This window comes from Hemicordylus capensis, chromosome 6 (assembly GCF_027244095.1).
Source record: "Hemicordylus capensis ecotype Gifberg chromosome 6, rHemCap1.1.pri, whole genome shotgun sequence".
Taxonomy (NCBI): domain Eukaryota; kingdom Metazoa; phylum Chordata; class Lepidosauria; order Squamata; family Cordylidae; genus Hemicordylus; species Hemicordylus capensis.
The window spans coordinates 127861825-127874966 of NC_069662.1; positions in this window are offsets into that span (position 1 = coordinate 127861825).

Genomic DNA, 13142 nt, shown 5'->3' on the forward strand with positions numbered 1-13142 from the left:
ACATTTTTCCACTTTAAAGTTTTAAAGAAAATTTTATCCCAACGGCTGATAAGATGTACCAGACCAAAATATTGGCACAAATGCTATATGGGGTCCAGATCTGTTCCACCTGTAATTTCAAACCTATGGAAGTGGTCCAGTCGAGATTCCTTTGTGTCATATTTCAGGTGCCTAGATGTGTCACAAATGCCATCCTACACCTAGAAGCGGGTTTAACCACAGTTGATGCCCAGGGATGGCTCCACTCATTTAACTTACAGCTCAAATTACATTTCTGCCATCAGGGCCTTGCCTCCCTGGTACTTAAAGATGAGTTCTACTCTAACTGGTATAACAGCCTCTATGATAAATTGCGTAGATATGGATTCTCTTCACAATACTTACTTTCATTGGGATATGTTGCTGCAAAAAAAATTTATTAAACAACCAATAGTAGATATGGAGAAGCAAGTTGATCTAAGTTTTGTTGCCCCGTGTAGTATTCCTGATGGCTTCCCAAACTACCCTCAGTCAGCTGCATACCTCACAAATTTGACCACTCTTAATCAGAGGAAAGCTTTCTCGCTGGTGCAGTTTAATGCCCTGCCTTCTGCTGTTTTGGATGGCAGATTTAAGAAAAGACAGCTCAGGCACCAACTATGTCCATGTAGCTCGGGCAATATTGAAACCATTTCACATGTTCTTCTACATTGTTCATATTATAGGGACATTTGTATTGCCTGGATTGAACCACTTTTTTAAAATATGCCAAGTTGATGGGAAGAATACTAGAAAGCTCTTCTCAGGATCCGTGAGAAGAGCTTCTGTTCGGTCTGTGGGTAGAGTGGGTTTAGCCTGCTCTCCCTGCAGATGATCAAAGGGCAGTCTTGGGGGTGGCGGATCGGCTGCCCACACGACTGCCAGCTCCTTCATGGAGCTGGCGGGAGCTGCAGGGATAGGGGACCGTGTGGCCCCCGGAAGTCCCAGGATGCCCCATGTGAGTGAATGGGCATCCTGGAGAGACCCCCGAGCCCGGGAGGCTGGCTGCAGCTTCCCAGTTAGGGGTCTACTCATGTGTCGCTGTGGACTGCGGTGACACACGAGCAAAAAAATGAGGTGAACAGAGTGCTCACTCCGTTAACCTCATTTAAGGGCCGGCTAGCTGCCTTGGGAGCACTGGGCTTGCCCATGAGCCCAGTGGTTCCTACGATCAACGGAAAGTGGGCTAAGCTCCCCTAGCCCGCTTTCCGTCGATCATGGGAATCGCCTCTATATCTCTTTCCTTGTGGCAGACCATTATATAGCCATTACAGCTGGGGTAGCAAGATTCTGCTCGGCAGCCTGTAAACTAAGATGGGAGCAAATGACTAATTGTAATTGAGATTTCTGTATATGTGGATGTTTTATTATCTAGCTCTGTTGTTTTGATCTTATTTTGTTTTATCTTGATTGTTACTTTTATTTTTATTTGCTGATTGCTGGTCACTGATCATAATACATTTGTTCATTCACTGGGACGTCCCCTCCACTACTATTGGAGCAACTCTTCAAGGCCTCACACTCCTTGCAAGTCTTGCAAAAAGCACCAAGAGAGGAGAAGAAGCTGCTGGCAACCTTCTCTCCTTCTCAACCTGCAAGGATCAGTTTTGAAAGGGGACTGGTCTCCACTGGTCTTGGGGCCAGGCAGCATCTGGGGCCTCCCCTCAGCGGCCACAGTAGCTTGGACTGCCCCTGGTAATTAGCTTTCCATTATGCACTTCTTATCAGCTGAAAACTGGTTGGGGCAGAGATATCTCATGGACTGCTCCTTTTCAAATGAACCTACCTGCTTCTTTCAAACTTCTGTGCAGATCCTGCTTTCTATGAGAGGACTTTCTATGTGGTGATTTATGGCCTCTGGAACTCCATGCCTCTGGAGCTGAGGTTTATCCCCTCTCATCCTGCCTTTTATCTCCACACAGAAAACATGTCCCAAATTCATTTGTATAGCACTCTCTCCCTATCCGTTCAGTCATGTCCGACTCTCGGTCACTCTATGGATCACTGCACTCCATGCTGTCCTATCTTGGACAGCTTCCTTTAAGTCCGCCATGGTCATTCCAGTGTCGTTTTTTTAATAATATGCAGTCACCGAGTACAAGGCTGCCCCCATCTCCTTCTCCCGCTGATCATTCCCAGCATAATTGTCTTTTTGAGTGAGTCAGCTCGCATGACATTACCAAAATATGTCAGTCTGTATTTGGTAATCTTAGCTTCTAGCGCTATTATTGCTTTAACTCGATCTAAAGCTTCCTTATTTGTAATTCTCGCTGTCCATGGGATACGCAACATCGCCTCCAGCACCACATCTCAGAAGCCTCCATCCTTCTCCCAACCTCATCTCCTCTTGAGTCTCCCCCTGCAAATGTTTTACATTTGAGTTTTGATTATTTATCATTACTTTCATTATTGTTTGTTTTTGTCTGATTCTTAGTTAGGAAGAACCACTGGCCCATCTAGCTTAGTATTTTCAACACCAGTGTTAGTCTGTGTGGGCGCTGCTGGGGTGGGTGGGAGGAACCTTTAACTGTAATTTAGTAGGTGAACTCGCTGTGGTGGAGGATCAGCTCTGCCACTCAGCTGGTGGAAGTCATTTGCGTGGACAGAAAATTGCCTCCACACATGTGTGGACGCCAGCTGAGTGGCAAAGCTGATCCTCCACCACAGCGGGTGCTGTGAACAGCTTTCAGGTGAGGCAGGAGGAGATGTATTCACCTACTAATTTACAGTTAAAGGTGCCTCCCATCTCCCGCCCGCCCCTAGTGGCACCACTGGTCTACACTGACTAGCAGTGGTTCTTCTAGGTTTCAGGCAGGAGTCTCTCCCAGTACTGCCTGGAGTTGCCAGAGAGTGAACCTGGGACCTTCTGCATGCAAGACAGATGCTCTACCAATCAGTTATGGCTCCACCCCCTAAAGGGAATATATTACAGTGCTCACATGTTATTACCCATCCAAATGCAATCCAAAATGGATCCTGCCTAACAAAGGGGGTCATTCATACTAACTACCACAACGCCAGCTCTCCTCCCCAAGGGGCGGGCCTGTTTGAGAGTTTTGGCTTTTTAAAAGCCAAATTCTGGGATACAGCCCCTATTTCACATGAGTATACTCCTCAGGTTCTGGCAACAGTGTTTGAGACTGAAAGGTGGCTTACATTTTTAAAAAATAATAATACAATAGAACTTGTTTATGTCTCACTGGGAATTGGTAAGAGAGTTTCTCAGGGAAACTAAGGAACAGGAGACCCAGAGGTATGCTGTTTCAAAGGCTGCAAGAGGCAAGAAACAGAAAATTAGGAATCTAAGGGAAGAGTAGGTGCAGGAACTGAAAAAAGAAGGGACATGAGAGAGTCATGTTAAGTACCATTGGAATGCTAACTGAAAAGGAAGTAGTCCCACTGGACACTAGAAATAGCCAATTTGAGCTTAGTAAACCTAACACAAGTCCATTCATACAAAGTATATGGAACATTTCCTGGGCAAGATATGGGCTAACCATGTTGTGGCAATAATTGATCCTCTTCTCACCAAGTAGCAGCTCTTAGGAGCAGCTGGATGCTATTGTAGATTTGCCAACCAAACTGTTCCATCAACAGAGCTGTTTAAATGTTGTTCCTGTCCATAGTTCCACAGAATGACCCTCTATACCACTGTAACTTCCTTTGAATCTTTGTCGGCTTATTTTTTTGACTCAGTTTCCATTGACTTATTTTCACAGTTGTGAAGGATATGGTAATTCGCCACAGTATACTGTTCTGCCGTGGAAAATCAATATTAGCCATTCACAGCATTCCTTTAGGGGATCCCGTTAATAGTTATTTATGATCCTTTGCTCCTTCTGACACAGCAGTACTGATTTTCACTGAACATGCTTTTAATTAACTCTCAAATCAATAACATCCCCCAAAATAAACTTAGCAACAGTGCAAGTGGCAAAGATAATTTTCTTATATTTGGAGAAGCTTATCATTTGCAGTAGTTCAAACAAAGAGCTATTCAAGTTCAAAAGCATTGGGTTTTTGTTTTTAGGGATTACATTTTTATTTCTCCTTAAACCTACCAGAACAAGTCTGGAAATAAAATTACCTCCTTCCTTAACAGAGTGATGATGCACACATGAAAAATGACATGTGTCTGTGCAAACCTTCCTGGGTCATCAGTTGTGTGTGTATGAATACAAATACGATGAATATTTATATACCACTTTTCAACAAAAGTTCCCAAAGCAGTTCACCTAGATATAAATAAATAAAATGGCTTACTGTCCCCAAAGGACGCACAATTTAAAAAAGAAGCATAAGATAGACTCCAGCAACAGCCACTGGAGTGATGCTATGCTGGTGATGGATGGCAAATTGCTCTTCCCCCTGCTCAATAAAGAGAATCACCACTTTAAAAAGGTGCCTCTTTGCTCAGTTAGCAGGTGTAAATTAAAAGATGAATGTAGGCCCTATCCAACCTTAGCACAGCATCCCTCCAGTGGTCATGGCTAGTGTCTACCATATGTTTCTTTTTATATTGTGAGCCCTTTTAGGAAAAGAAATCATTTCCCCCCCCAATGTAAACCACTTTGAGTACTTCTGTTGAAAAGTGATATCTAAATGTTTGTTATAGTAGCAGAACCAGAGCCACATCCGGGGCATAGCAAGGTTGGAGTGGAGTCTGGGACAAGATAGGTTCCTTCCGCCTTTCTCTTTCCCCTCACTCTGCATCTTAACTGCAGAAGAATGGAAGGGCATAGTGAAAAAAACCCGGAACTGTTACTCAAAAACAACAATAAAAATTGTGTCTACCACAACTGTGATGCCACACCACCCAAGGTTTCATACAATGGCCTCTTCTGTGCACTTAGTTCTGAAATTTGTCTGTGACACCTTTTTCAATAGTAACCCATATTAACAAGCTGGAGGGCTGAAAAATGAACCCCAGCTGCTTGGGTACCAGCAGTCAGTTTTGTGCTTCTGGCCCCACCCCAGCTGTAATTGAACGGTGTAGGTGGGTCATTTGACTGGTATAGGTTGGGAATCCCCATCCAGAAGAATGAGCAGGATTGGGGATTTCCTTCTCTTACTGGGTGAATGACCGACCCACATGGCTGAATTACAGCTGGGTATGGCCAGAAGGCAGTGAGAGAGCAGTTGCCAGTACCCAAGCAACTGCGGTTCATTTTCCACCTGTCCAGCTCGCTAGCATAGGCTGTTACTAGCCCTTTTAGATGTCCACTTTCTTTGTCCATTTATTTTCAGTTGGCAGCAGAGCCAAGCCACTGTGTCTATCCCCCTGACTTAGTCACCCCTTCACCAGTCACAAACCTCGTCTTTGGTAACTTGGGAGTCTTCTGTTCTGTCTCTCTTCCGCCTCCTTCTCCGCCTCCTCCCTTTATTTCTCAGGTCACCCCCTGCACACAGGTAAGCAGCAGGCAAGCAGGCAGGCTGTCTGAGGAATTATTGTTCCTCTTCTTGGCCTCCACCAGTGCCTTTCATACCTCTGTGATGAGTGTGCCTACTTGCTCCATCATAGAACAGCAAGCAGGTGCACAGCTGCAGTGAACTGTGTCTGTTGTATGTGGTAGCACTCTGCTCATCTTGTGCACTAGCATGATCCTGTGGCTGCATTCTCTTCCCTTGCTCCATCCACAACATCAAGACTAACTGCTTCATGTGCCTTTGGAGGGGGTGGAGCAGAGTCAGGCAGTGAGCGGGAGCTTGAAAGACTGGCACAGCAGTGCCTGAGATTAGGGATGTGTGAACAGGTTTGATTCTGAACCTGTTCAACATCAAACTGGTTCTGTTCAATGGCTCAATATCGGACCGAAACCCCTCTCCCTCGTTCGGTTCAATATTGAGCTGAACCTCCCCATCCTGTTCGGGTGGCGGGGGTGGGTTTCTAAGTTTAAAAAAAACCAAGTTTGTGGGGTATTTTAGAAAAACAAGTCATCATCACCACTCCGGGGGGCTTCTCTGAGGCTGTGGGGAGGATATCTCTGGAGGTTCCATCTCTCCCCCCACCCCACCACCGCCAGGCTCCATTAATGGCCAAGTTGCCTGGTTTGGGAGGTCTTTGGTACATTTTGGACCTGCCCTCCATAGCAGTGGCCATTTGGGAAGCCACCTGTCTGCTTGTGATGGGACAGCTCATCAATAGTAGCTGACAAGCTGACAACTAAAGCTTAATCAAACTGTTACCTCAAGAATTTATTTCTACATTTCTAAATATAGAAAAGAACTATTGCCATCTAAAATAGAGATGTTCTCTCAGGAATGCCTAGATTACATACAAAGCTCTAAAAACCTGTACATGGGCAACAGACTAGAAGACAACTTCAATAGATGTCCTATCAGTGTGAAAATTTGTTGTATTGTGACGACGATTCTTTTGAATCTTTCTTCACTCTATGTCACGCAGGCTTTTCATATTTCAAATTGGTGACTCTTTCTCAGTCATCCTGTATGTAGCTTTAAATGGGGTTCTCCACTGGGGAATCTCCCCTATAATGTCTGGAGCAATCTTTAGTAAACGGAGGCTTCCAGTCATGAATATTAATTTGCATTCCAATGGAGAACATCTGGCTTGTATCAGAAATAATTATTATCTCCTTCTGACACATTTATGAGTTTTCCCTTCATTAATTTTTATCTGTGAAGTATTCATTGTTATGGTAGGGTGGTTTTAGAACAAACACCTGGTTTTTTACAACTCTTGTTGGAACCCTTCAAGGTTTCAGTTTGATAACAAGTAACATTTAAAGAGGGAAGAGATTTAACTATTTTTCTTTTTTTATGGTGTTATCATCAATGTTCATGTTTCTAGGGGCACCCCCTGCCTTGTATACTTTTTTATATTACTGTGGGTGTTGTTGTTTTGCTCTTAGATCTTATGCTATATCTTTGGAACACAACAAAAGCAAAGAAATATATTTTGTACATCATTTCACAGCCCCTTAAGGCAGAGGCCCCCAACCTGATGTTGTTGGACTACAACTCCCATCATCCCCAGCCACAATGGCCTTCAGAATCTGTGGACCCAAGGTTTGGAACCCCTGCCTTAGGGAATTATAGCCAGGGCTCATCAAGGTTCTGCATTGTTAGGCAACTGCCAAAGGCCATCTGAATGGCCCACTGCCAATCTCCAGGACCAACTTTGTGCTCATAAGCTTTGTACAATGGTAGTGGATGCTGGAAGAAAGCCTAAAATATCCAAGTGCTTTATGTGATAGAAACAGCCATTAGCCACAATCCTCTATCTGTTCATTCTATATCCTGTTGTTGTGTTAAAAAAAACCCTAGTGTTTCCCATCTTTCTGCTCAAATATCTATTGTTTTGAAACTCTTCCACTACTGGAAAACTTCTTCTGCTAATGTAAGGGAAGTTTCTGAATCAGTGGAAGAGCATTGCATGGTAGATAAATAAATAAATAAATAATGACCCTGACTCCAGAGAAGTCCTTCTGTTAGTGCAAGCTCTTGATCAGTGTTCCCTGTAAGAGGGAATCCCAGATGTTGTTGACTACAGTCCCAGAATCCCTAGCTGCAGTGGGCTTTGGCTGAGGATGCTGGGAGTTGTAGTCAACAACAACAACAACAACAACTGGGATGTTACAGGGAACACTGCTCTTGATCAAAACCATTTACAAGCTCTTTTCAATACCTTCTTATGACCCACTAGAGTTTATAGTCTGTATCTTCCCTAACACAAATGGCCAATATGGTGTGGCACTCCCTGTAAGAGGTTTTCCCCATGTGCTTATGCAAGAGTTCGTGGAACAGCACAAATACACTTTTTTTGACTTTTGCTCATGGTTCCAAGCCAATGTGTTTCCCATTGTATGCAAAACAGAAAAGCAACAGATATTTCATTTTAAAATAAAAATGCACTTGTCAGAGAAAACAGAGATTAATAAAAGCTTAAGCTGTAAACAAGAGCTCCTGGAAAGGGTCTTTAAAGAGATCACATCCTTATATAAATAAATATGCCACAACACACTTGTAAGATTCACTTTACTGTCTCTGTTTCAATTGTTGCCACCTAGATGTGCTTTGAATTGTCATTTAACTTCATGTACTTCCATGTGGGGCTTGGTATTTTAGATGAAAATATAAAGGTATTTTGTTGTTGCTGCTGTTGCTATTTTAAAGACCTATAAAACACACACACAACTGAAGCTGGCATCATTACTTACATAATCTGCTTTCAAAAAAGATCATCTTCTGCCTTTTTCATACACACAGGAGGCTCATATATTTAGTGGTTTTATAAGTGTTCAATCAATGTAAACAAAAACAAGTATGAATAACACAAAAAGAACAGATTAGGAAGCTCATAAACTGAAGCCTTGCATCCTTCAGAAGAATAGGGTAGGGAGGAGAAAATTAAATGTATATGGTCAACATGCAATTAATTCCACTGGTTCTGCTCCCACTGTTCCATATTATCAATATAGCTTTTAGCTTGGTCAGCTATTACATCAATGAATTCACCATGATGGCCGCTTTCGCACATAACGTGGGTCCAATGGACCCACAGTTCCGTGTGCCCCCTCCCCCCACTCTCCTGTCCAAATTTGGATGTACTGGAGAGCTCCCTCTCTGTAGTCAGCAAAACTACAGAGAGGAGAGGGAACTGGCTGAGCAAGCTTCCTTCTTGACTGAAGGACAGCCTGAATAACCAATCATGCTAGAACTGAGGGGGGAGCTTCCTCCTTCAAGTCCAGTTCCAGTGGATGCAGTTTGTGGTTCCGCATTTGGATGTACCTCAGGCTGCATGGAACCTTGGGTTGCATTGACAAAACTCACTACAGCCCAAGGGTTCAGATTTCAGTTCCAAATCTGAATCTTTAGTTTTGTCACCGTGCCAAATGCCATTTGCCTGCATTCGGATATAACATCTGCGGAACCACTGGCTCATTCAACTGGGTTCCATGTTACATGTAAATGCAGCCAATGTATAAACTTGGAACTCAGAATCCTGGATTTTACCCAACATTACCTTTTATTTGCTTATGGTTTGATTGGCTTTTTGATTCATCATCAGGGCTGAACTATGGGTAGTTTTCCTCATGGAGTCACGAATCAGGGACTAGAAGTCAGGATATCAAGCCAGAGGTTATGTCAGAGTCATGTTGCTCAGGCAAGGTACCAGCCCAAATGGGAAGCCTTTATAAGCCTTCCTTTTTTAGGTAGACCAATGGCCAGCCAGGATGGGTGGAACCAGTCCCAAACCTAGGTAACCTGATTGCCAAGAAGAAAGCAGGAAAAATTGTAGCCTGGCAGCTCACCATATGCGGCAGCTGGGGGTCTCTGGACACACACAAAGAGTCATCAGTGTATATGGGAACTTACAGAGTTTCTTAAGCAAAAAAAGAGACACGTCCCTCCCTGTCCCCAAAGAGCTTACAGTTGGTTTACAAGAATAAATAACATCTTTAGGAGGGCACCCTCAACTGATATGAAATATGCCATAATGAAGCTGGAGATCAAAGCCATCCAATAGGATTAAACTGTATATCAGGGATGTTTCATATCCTGAAGATGTCATATATTGTTGACTATCTCTATCAAAAAGAAAAGAAAAGAAGAAAGGTGTTCATAGCTACTTGACAGATATGGCAGTTCATTCGACTAGAGATAAAGCAAGAGAGCTCAAACTCTTTGGGTAGAGGAATATGACCTTCTTTAGTTGGCATTGCTTCGGTGGGATGGGTTCAAGTAAAGACAAGGCGGTGGGCAGTAAAGTTCATAATGATGTTTGATATTTCAGAATATGTTTGGTGCTATCCGTATTTATCTGCTGTAATGATTCGAGCTGGCTAAGAGTCTTGTAAAAGTAATCAAAACACAAATCAGAATATCTGAGCCTGCACTTCAGACCTCCCTATTACCATGCAGTCAAGTTGTCTTGAGAATTTTGTCCAGAATGTAAATGTAGTCAAAATCAATTACTCTATTAGGGGTGTTAGGGCTTGAATTGTTGGGGCTCGTAATATTGACTAAGATAATAACTGTCCTATGGACTAGTTAAAGTAAACACAAGGGCTCATTTCTTGAAATTATGTAGAAAGTCAGAGCTTTCAGATTGATAACGGCATGCTACAGAAAATAATGGTAGCTCTTTTTCTGAAGTCTTCTTCTCTTTTTTCTTTTTCTTTTGCCACTGATGTGTTTATTTTACAAATGGACCTGCACATGCTGTGTTATGACAAAACCATGTGGAGAAAATCTCCTACTCATTGAATGCCTGTAAGCCAGAAGGCCTCCAGGATATCAGTTGAGTTCTGGGCCAATGATCTCCTGTAGCTTTATTTGGTTCTTGCTGGTACCCATTTCACCGCTGAGTGGACAAATGCCATTCACCAATACAAGATCCTTGCCTGGAGGATTTGACACAGATGGGTCTGATCAGTCAGGTCCGTTGAAAAGCAGAATGCAATTGGAGTACAATACCTTTTTTCACTGGCAGTATTACTGTATCCTTTAGTCATTTCACAACAGCTGCTCCCAGTAGGAATTCACATAGAATTTATTTACATTTCATTTTTTAAAAATTCCTTTTACCTGAAAGACCTATTTTCATTGGAAGCAATTAAGAAATGAGTTATCTGTCTACTGAGAATCTATTATGCCAGCATATTGTGTCAACAGCCACAATATTTGAAAGTAAATTAATATTTTTAGTATCTCTCCTTTTAGCAGATACAAGATGATTAAATCCAGTGGTGGTGGGGGGAGCTAATTTATCTTTTCCTACTAGTAATGACATTCATTGTGTAAAGAAACATGACTATTTTTGCTACAGAGCTTGTATGCACGCGAGTAAGAGTTTCAGTGTAGACTGCAGCTTGATTGGACTCCTTGCATCACCCTTCTCCTTCAGAAGACACTGTGGAAATGATAAGGTGTGCAGGGAGGGCCTCATTCCTGAAGGTCAAAATCTGGGCAGGGGCCTCCAGGCATTAGCATGTACCTGGGAAGCCTCTGAGAAGCCTTAATAAATGTAATGGCATGAAGGAGGAAGATGATAACCAGATAGAATATGGAGTCCAGTGAGATATTTGAGAAATCAAAGGAAATATTCTAGTTTTCTGAAAGCATTTTCTACACTGGAACGGCTTGGTTTTTCCCATCAAAATCATATTTCCCATATTTCCTCTCCCTGTATTCTCATAAGTGTCCCACATCTTTAACAGTAGACATGAAAAGTATTTAATACCAGTGATCTTTCTTTGTGGTTCTGTTGTCACCAAAGTTAAAAGGACAACATCCTTTTGCATCTATGGGCCAGTTTGGACAATACCATCCATGCCCATGTGATTAAGGGGACACACCAAAAGTGCACCCATTGGGACATCCCATCTGTCTTGTCCATTTATCATGTGGGCCCCTCTACATATGCTCCAAATATTTATTTAAATAAGTATTTGGAGCACATGTAGAGGAGTCATTTGGATGCACAGCCCCTCACATGATAAGTAGACATGCTGGGAAAGCATTGGGATATCCATGGAGGACATTCCAACAGGCATACTGTTGGTGTGCTCCCTTCTTAATCATGTAGGTGAGGGATAGTATCATTTGAACCAGTCTTATTTCTTTCTAGTCATCAGATAAGAAAGGAAGATGTGCTGCAAAAAAGAGATCACCGCAAGGGTTTATAAGTGTGAGGGGTATCATCCGAAATGCCATCAGAGCTTTGATTCCACATAAGCTGTGTGTCACAACCAGCTGTTTATACTTACTCCTCATTTACCTACTGCCTTGAAGAGACACACAGAAACTAACATGTAATGGTCAGCAACTGTGGTACATGGTCTCTGGGTCTGGGTCACAGTCATAGGAACATAGGAAAATGCTATATACTGAGTCAGACAATTGGTCTATCTAGCTCAGTATTGTCTTCACAGACTGGCAGCGGCTTCTCCAAGGTTTCAGGCAGGAATCTCTCTCAGCCCTATCTTGGAGATTCTGCCAGGGAGGGAACTTGAAACCTTCTGCTCTTCCCAGAGTGGCTTCATTCCCTGAGGGGAATATCTTGCAATGCTCACACATCAAGTCTCCAATTCAGATGCAACCAGTGCAGACCCTGCTTAGCTATGGGAACAAGTCATGCCTGCTACCACAAGACCAGCTCTCCTCAGTATTTGAAAGTGAGTGACAGAGTGAGAGTGGTGGTATCTGAGTGTTCATCGGTGTCTTTACTCCATTCCCATCATTCCCATTCCCTGTTGAGGAACAGACAGTACCTTTCCCTCCCATATGGTGAATTGCAATGGAACTCTTTGTGCAGTTATTTCTGTTCTGCTCCAGATGGCCAGACTGTGATGCTGAAAAACAAAAGGACTCATGAGTAGGAGGGCTAGTAGTAGCAATGGCTGAAATGGTGTGGAGTGCCTGACATTTGTCAACAGTGCTCATACCTTGAATTTCCTATGTGGGAGTGTTTGTTGCTGGAGGAAGGAACTGGTAACCAACGCAATTGACAGGACATGCTTGATAATACTGAAGTTTGGTGGAAGAAGAGACTAGGGACATGCACAAAACCCATTCGCTCAGTTTGTCTGAATCCAGGGGGAGGCCAGTGAAGGGAGGGGGAACCACCGGAGACCACCACCACCCCATGGCCACGGCAGCACCCCCTGGGGTCACTGCCAAACCCAGTTGTAAGTTTAAAAAAATATTTATTTTTACTCTAGAACCCCTGAACTGGTCCTGAGCTTCTCGACCTTGAGATGGACCAGGCCCAATCCAGTGATGAACTGGCTCAAAGTCGAGCTGGTTCACACATCCCTAGAAAAGACATGAGAGGCATTTGCAGCATTCATTCTTTGAGGCATGATCACCCTCCTGCTTATGTGAGAAATTCCCCACCGTGCCCCAAATGATTCTGCATGAGATGCACTGTCTTTGCATCCCCATTTGGGGTTGGCGGAGCAGAAGTAGAGTGTTTGTGTCTGGGCCTAGGTTTGTGGCTGTGTTTGTGGCTGGGGCCTAAGGCAGACAAAAGGGTTCTGAGAGGTTAATAAAGTTGTAAGGGCAGCACGCTCTCCCTTTTTTGCAAAGCACTATTTCTCAATAATTCCCATCACCAAAACAGCCCTCTAAGTATACACAGCACAAGGGACCAGAGAGAT